This window comes from Sander lucioperca, chromosome 4, assembly GCF_008315115.2.
Source record: "Sander lucioperca isolate FBNREF2018 chromosome 4, SLUC_FBN_1.2, whole genome shotgun sequence".
Classification (NCBI taxonomy): Eukaryota; Metazoa; Chordata; class Actinopteri; order Perciformes; family Percidae; genus Sander; species Sander lucioperca.
Genome location: NC_050176.1, coordinates 34464679 through 34473111, shown reverse-complemented (window position 1 = coordinate 34473111; position 8433 = coordinate 34464679). Strand labels below are relative to the sequence as shown.

General features: G+C 38.6%; 1 protein-coding gene across 1 annotated transcript in view; it reads right to left on the bottom strand.

Moving 5' to 3' along the window:
- The window catches only part of fam160a1a (family with sequence similarity 160 member A1a), a 31491-nt gene extending 23566 nt beyond the window's left edge, over positions 1 to 7925 (bottom strand). Inside the window, exon 1 of the mRNA XM_031276780.2 lies at positions 7647 to 7925. The gene's annotated coding sequence lies outside the window, so the exon portion shown is untranslated. The remainder of the gene's footprint in view (positions 1 to 7646) is intronic.
- Positions 7926 to 8433: the final 508 nt, after the last annotated feature.

Below are 8433 nucleotides of genomic sequence, written 5' to 3'. Positions count from 1 at the left end.
TTTACAACAGACTCTCTCGACTCCCAAGGTAAACATGGTGACAAAGTGAGAACATGGGCTTGGCTATTGTGTTGCACCTCAGTGTTTTTGCCAAAGTGGCTTTGCAAGAATCAAAAGAGATAAAGCTTAAGGGCTGAAAGGAGCAAACACAGTGTAAAAAAGAGAGAAATGTGCGTCGCCTCTGGGGAGTTTTGTCAGTTTTTACTGATCTGTTTTCTGGTATTGTCGGCTTTCTGCCATCCCTGAGGTTTTCAAACACACAGGCGTGGTCCGGACAAATAGCTCAGAGGCAAGACACACCCTTTACTCAGAATAAAGATCATCTTTCTCGCTAAACAGGAGTTTTAACCCTCAATCCCAGAGACGTGATTAATAAAACAGTCAGAGAAGATATACAAAAAAACCACATTTCTTTTCCCAAATTTTGTCTAAGGGGAGGTGTTTTTGAGTGCTAGATCCTGTAACCTCCAGCAATAGGGGTGTGCAAAAAATTCACATTCGAATCGCGATTCAAGCTCTACCGATTCAAAAAAATAAATAATTTAATTGTATGTCTACTGCAATCACATGGGAAAAATAACTACATTTACATACTGTGAATCATTTGTTTAATCGAGAATCGTTTTTTTTTTTAATCGAACATCGATTTTGAATCGAATCTTGAGCCTGAAAATCAATATTGAAATCGAATCGTGACATTTTCTGAATCCTGCACCCCTATCCAGCAGACAGAAGAAGTCAGTCTTTTCGAGTTTCCCTCTCCTGAACCAGCCTTGTTATATCATTTACAGTGGCCGGGTGGCAGCCATGGCAACCCAGTGACAGACAGGCCCATTAAAGTGATAGCAGCTGATGAAATATTTAAGGGCTACAGGTGAAGCCATTGAAGGGACAGATAGTGCCTGGTCTGATAAGTTATAGTCTCAACACAGCAGGAAGGAAAAAGGTCATTTCATTTCTTATCTATGTCTCTGTCATTCCCTTCACTGACCACTGTGTTGGACCATCTATCTTAAGGAGAGACAGTAACTCTTTATAATCTTAAAATGGACACAAGGATTTCTGGAACGTTAGGACATCTAAATATTTTTTCATTTTTGCTGTTAAATGTCATAAAGAAGAATTAATAAAGAACAATAAAAAATAATGATTCATGATTCTTAATTTGTTTAATCTATTATATTTTAATTAGTTAAATATTAATGGTTTGGGATTTACTGTGAAAAAAAGAGGATGGAAGAGAAAAGATTTCACATACATTTAAATATAGTTCTATGTTGTTCAAATAAGTCTCCAATGAAGCGGTTCATCTCCTACTCTCTTATTACTGCAAAAAAGTTACTTCTAAAGTCATGGAAAGGGCCGACGATACCCACTGACAAAATGTGGCTCCGAGATATGTCCAATACCTTACATTTGGAAAAAATTAGATATTTGTTAAAGGATAATCTCTCAGATTTTTATAATATTTGGCAACCCTTCATAGACTTCTTACAATCAGTATCTGTATAAATACTTACCTTCTTTCATTCTATTTGTATAAACTCTTATTTTACTTCTTGCTACAAAATTGGTGTTCTACTCCCGCAATGTTTGTTTTTGTTTCTTTCTCTCTGTTTTGTTTCGGTTTATATGTACATTTATACAAAAATACTTGAGCCTCTCTTATATTGTTGATTGAAAATTGTATATATATATATATATATATATATATATATATATATATATATATATATATATATATATATATATATATATATATATATATATATATATGCTCAATAAAAAAACTCAACATAAAACACACAAAAAAAAAAATAAATAAATAAAAAATAAGTCTCCAATGAGCTTCATTGTATCATATCAATCAGAATTTTCCATATGAAGTATCCTTACAAAGCATTTCATAGTGTGTTTCTAAACCAAAAAAAAACACAAGCCCAACAGATGCTGAATAATGATTGGAAATAGCTTTTAAGATAAGACTGATGAGTATTGCGCCGTGCGAAGCTGTGGATTTTCACATGCATATGAAGACTAACAGGGACTAACTGGTTTCAGAAACAGGCTGTTCCTTCCATATTGCTCAGTGATCACGAGAAGAGATTCATTAACATGTTCAAACACACACATACGCTTAGTGTAGCTGAGAGAAGAGGAGGAGGCGGTAACAGCAGTACCAAACACCCAGAAGTTTCAAAAACTGAGCTCAATAAGAGAAGTAGATAAAGATTTAAAGGAGCCAACAAAAGGATAAAAGAGCCTGTATGCCCCGTTGTTAAGATCAAAGATATGTGGCTAATTTCACATGCTACAACTCTCTTGAAAGAGGGTTCAGCCTACAGTGGAGAGAGGGGCTTTCTACTCTAGACAGGGACAGGTGAGACAGTATCCTGCTCCATGACACTGTGCTCACCTCTGTATGCACGAGTCACTGCATGTGCTGTATATTATGGGTGCAAACATATATACTGTATGTGTGTATTCATTTTTCTTCACTAGCCAGGAAGCAAGATGTAACCTTGGATAACACTGAAGGACCGCAGAAGTTTCCATGTACTAAACACAAGTTGTCCATCTCACTCTCAGTTAAGGGGTCCTTGGTTTAAAAAACGTTGAACACCCCTGCGCTAGATGAAATGCCAGGGGATCACAAAAGTATTACAATTTGTCCTGAAGAGTACATGAATGTATGGATTAAATTTCACGGCGATCCAACAGTTGTCGAAACATTTCACTCAAACGTGAACCTCACGGTGGCACTACAGAAAAAGTCAGGGGCTTACCAAAGTCGTTAGGATTCATCCTTTGGTACAAAATTTCATAGAAATTTGGGCACCTGGGTAGCTCACCTGGTAGAGCGCGTGCCCACATACAGAGGCTCAGTCCACAACGTTCAGTTTTGACATACGGCCCTTTGCTTCATGTCATCCCCTTCTCTCTCTCCCCTTTCATGTCTAAAGCTGTCCTGTCAGAAATAAAGGCCTAAAAATGCCACAAAATAAATAAAAAATACATATCATAGAAATTCATATTTGTTGGTTCAGTCTGGACCAAAGTGGTGGACCGACCACCAGACCGACATTGCCAGCCTTAGCGTCACACCAATATTATTCAATATTACTGTCTGTTTTAAAGATGCAACATGTGTAATCGTATGTAAACTTCTCTTCGTATCATTATAACCAAAATGTTACAAATGCTTTCTGATACTTTAAACAACAGGTCACTACACATTTTTCACTGTGTTTTTCTGACCCTCACAGGCTAAATTACCACATTGTAATATACACAAAAATGTGGGCTGGTGACATCATGCTACTTTCATGTTGGTATTCAGCCCATTCCCACACTACAATAGGCATCTGTCAGTGATAAGGATGTGTTTAGTGTGGGTATAACCTACGTATCTCTGCTCCTGCTGCTTCCTGCTCGTTTGCATCACGTCTCACTTGCTGATAAAAAAAGAGCCATGTTTGCATGTGGAATGGAAGATACAGTCTGTGAAGTTCAGAGAGGTTTATCAGAGATGATGAGAGCGAGCTGCAGCACTGCACTCATGTAATTAGCCAACTGGATGAAAAGAGGGTTTGAAAAGCTACAGTACGATACACAGCTGAAAAACTGGAATTTGTTTTTATAGGGAATACAGTGCATACCAAAATGGCTGTCGGGCTCCTCTGTGTCAAATATTTGCTTGGGTGTGGATAACTAGTGAACATTTTTTTCTCACTTTTGTTTTCACTCTTTTAAGACTTTATCGCCTTTAAAACAAGTGCAGTCGAGGAGAGGAAAATGTTTACATTAGCCGTCAAGTGGCTGCACACTTTGATATTTTTGCTCATAAATTTTCAAAGCAAAAGACATGCAAACTGATGTATATATGCTTCCAGCTCTTTGAAAAAGTACTAAACACTGGCCTCTAGCACCCCGTGCACCGTATTGTTTTACTTTATGTCCGTGACTGGCTTTTCAAGGACAGATGACAAATGCATGCTGAATAAACACAACTTGTACCTTCATTCCAGGTCATTCTTAGACAACAGAAGTGGTTCAACCTGATTCGGTTTCAATCTCTATTCTTTTCACTCTAAAGAGAAGCTTTTTTTGAAGGCACCGCAGAGAGTTTGCCAGGGTAATAGAGGGTCATTCTTTGTACTAAGCTTGAACACAGGCTAGCCAACAAATGGGACAAAATGTACTTTACCATTATAACAGAATAGACCACTCTAACGTCCGTATGTTTTCACGTGGAGCTAAAGTTGTTACATCGTTAGCGAAACCTAGCATAAGCTAAGAAGAAGCATGGGGAGAACAGCTAGCCTTTCTATCTCTAAAAAGGTCAAAAATGTGCCTACCAACACCTCCAAAGCTTACTCATTAACACGTATCTAATTTTATATATATGTACACAAAGTGAAATGCAAATACTGGCAAACTCACTAATGACAAGATTCCAGTAAGTCTCTGCGCCTGGCTTTTGTACAGCAAATAATTACAGCACTTATCTCCCCCCTGAAACCACAACTTTTCTTGCTTTTCTGTTTATGTACGGATTAAATAAATGAGATACAATGTAATAATTAGTGAGCTTCGGAATTGTTGGGAAGCCTTAAAGAGAGCCAAGCTAGCCGTTTCTCTATGCATTCCGTGTTTACGCTAAGCTAGGCTAATCACCTCCCAGCTCTATCTTCATACTATCAACACAGAGACAAGGAGCGATATCGACCTTCACAATTAACTCTCGGGAAAGAAATGTTGAACTATTCTTTTAATGAAAAAAGCTGTTAAATAAAAGGTGATGGTAACACTTTATTATAGTCTGGGCCATTGAGGAATACTGCCAGTCACCATCGCGACATAGCTTTCATGTTGTCTGTTACTTCTCAGGGTCAGTGTTGGGGCACGAGCGGGGAAGGTGGGGCTAATCCCAAACACGGGACAAAGCTGAGCTGGCCACACACACACACACACACACACACACACACACACACACACACACACACACACACACACACACACACACACACACACACACACACACACACACACACACACACACACACACACACACACACACACACACCTGTTCCACCTAAATTTCTCACAAATTCTTTTTAACTGACTAACTCACAAAAAAAACTGTGCCTTTGGCATCATTTTTGAACGAATTACAGTAAAGCACTAGCTAACTTTCTATTGTTCATGATTTTAACGTGGGGAAAAAAGCTATTCTAATTCAAAAGCACTACTTTCAAACAATCAGTAACATTGTGTGCAGCATAGGCAGCAACAAGCCAGGTGAAACAAATCGAATCCCCAACACAAACTTGTGACCTGAACCTATTAATCTAAACACATTAGTATGACCATTATTCACAGTCTGTGTGTGAATATCTTGGTTGCAAGTCTGAAAACTGATGTTAGCCAAACAGATTTCCCACTAAATGAGATTTGAGTCCCCTCGTAACATCACTCATAATCACAAAGATGACTGATTAGCCACACATTCCCCTCATTCCTTAGAAATTTGTATCGTCTAATTGAAACCTCTCTTGCATTCCATGCTGCATGTCAGTATTCATGTTCAACCTACTCATGTTTAGGACGCCGTTATGAAAAGTGGAAAATTTTAAATTTTTTTCTGGAGTGGAACTGATTAAGAGGAAGAGACCCGCAGCATGTAACCAATTATGAAGAACAGAGATCAGACGGTACAAGTTAAGACAGCATCAGAAATAACTCTCTATGAAGAAGGGCAGCTTGGTTAAACACAACATTAATATGACACTAAGCTGCATCCCTACAATCATGGAAATCTCATAATTTGACATCAGTGACAGCATTTACAAATACCTTTTCAAGTGGTCATTCTGCTGAGAAGCCTGGATATATTTACATCCCTTCCCCCTGAGAGAAGCCACTGGCAGTGTGCTACCGGGCTTTAAAGAGCATCCACAAGCACAACCACAGAAGCCACATTTGATGATGGCATGCAGACGTTTGTGGAGGATATTTGTTCTCATAATAAAGAACAAAACATTTGAAATAAAAAAGGAGACAGAGATGGTTTAGTCACGTGATAACTCATGGCTATTTGACGGGGGGATGTGAAAGTGACCATGACCAAAAACAAAAGCTCATACAGGTCACGTGAAAACAACTGAATCTTCTCCATGACAACCGGGCAACCTCCATCCACTGGCAACAAAATGTACTCTTATAATAACTGGCATTATAAGAGGCAATATTGGGATAATTGTCATGTTTGTTTCATTCAAGTGTGTTCAAGAGAAAACTGTTTTTTTTTTTTTTTTTTTTTTAAATGAAAAATGCCCTCTGTTTTATTATTAAGTCTAAATCAACCAAATGTATAGTTTAAAAAATTTATTGATTAGTCCACTGCGATAAAATCAAACTATTTTGATAATCGATTGACTGTTTTGAGTCATTTTTCAGGCAAAAATGACAGAAATTCTCTGGTTCCAACTTCTCAAACGTCTCATATGACAGGAAGGTAAAGATATTTCAGATGTTCTCACTATTTGCTGCCACTTTATAGAGAAAATAATTAACTGCTTAGTTGAGAAAATCATCAATTGTCAATAATGAAAATAGTAAGTTGCAGCCCTACAAAATTCTGTTAACAGGCTTTTGAAATAACAAAAAAACAGGGTGGGAAAATAACCTCCCTGTAGCCGAGTAATACATCAGGCACATGATGAAATAGCTCCTCCAACTATTTCTCAACAGAGAGAGAGAAACCTGTACAACAACACAGTTTCAGCCTTACAGTTTGACATCTTGTACCCCTAGAAACTAGCCTCAAAAGCTCAGTTTACATCCCACTGATTTAGCAGGTGGGAAAAGAACACCTGTAGCCTACCATAAAAGGAATGACTCTCACACAAGATGACCAGCCATGAAACATTAATGCTGTTTGCTTCTGGTAAATCGACACCTCTGGCATATTGTCACAAAGCTCATTAGGAGGTGAATCAAGACAGGTATATAGGCTGCACTTGAGACTTCTTCTATGTGGCTGTAAAATAACTTTTCCAGGAGCTGACAACAGCAGGTGGATACAATTAAGTGTTTTTTTTTCTCAAGTAATGGCGCTGGTAGCACGGCAGATTATGAAACCAGATCCATTTGAGAACATGTTATTAAGCAGTGACTGGTTTATTGGCTGAGGTTGGCAAAAAAAAAAAAAGTGAGCTATGATTAGAGATTGGGTGGGTCTACTTTGTTTCTATGGTGAAGACACAACAGTAAAGCAAAGTGGAAACAGAGCAGAAAAGCAATCACGCAGTTCAGTTTCATGCAAAAGCAGTAGTTATTTTACATGGCAATCCCCAAGTAGAGCCAGCAGAGACCTCTGGCTGCTCCGGGTGAAACCCAACTCTTCCACCCACCCGCAAATGTCAATCACAGACTGTCAAAGGACACACACACACACACACACACACACACACACACACACACACACACACACACACACACACACACACACACACACACACACACACACACACACACACGGTCCAACAATAACAGAAATGTCACTGTCATGGTGTATTTTAACAGGTAGGCTAAGTTAAAGCTACCTCTGTAAAGTTGTGTTTCGAGCTTTCTTTCTTTCTTACCGTCGGACGGATCCTCCGGTTGGACGGTAAAGAGCGCCCAGCAGTGTGAGCGGCGTCGACCAGCAGGTTTAACCACAAACACACACTCAGTATGTCCTCTCGGGAATAAATAACCGAGTCGCTCTTACTTACAGCTCCATAATTCCCCCGCTTTCGTATCAGTACGCGGAGGTAGCCTATTATACGTGTAACCAAACCTGAGTCCGCAGCACACACCGCACACAAACAGCACATATAGGTGAAACCGCACTCACACTAATCTTCATTTGAACGCTCCGCCCACTGAGTTACAACAGGCCCACGTCCACTGGAGGAGTGTTTACACCTTATAATTTCACCTCATGAGAAATATATCTGTGAGGAAAAAAACTGCGCACGTGTAAAAGCATAAGAAACCTACATAAAGTGCCATATTTGTTTAGGTTAAAACTTGATGGTTTTTGGGTCTCCAAAAAGCACCACTCCTCTGGATGAAAACAGTAGCCTGTACCTTCCCGTTTCCCAAAAAATCTCATTTGAATGTCAATTTCAGAATGTTATTTCAGCACTAGCCTATATAAGATCAGCCTGGTCCTACTTATTTAAAGGCAGATAAAAAGTCATCATATTGGTTACTTTTATCAAGACATGATCAGAATAACAGATAGGACTGCACTGAACTGACTTGCACTATATTTATATTTAAATCTTAAATCTCAGATTATACTGATATTGCACTATTCCTTCCCTCTCTTCAATTGTTATTGTATATTGTTTGTAAATTTGTAAATTATATTGTATTGTTATA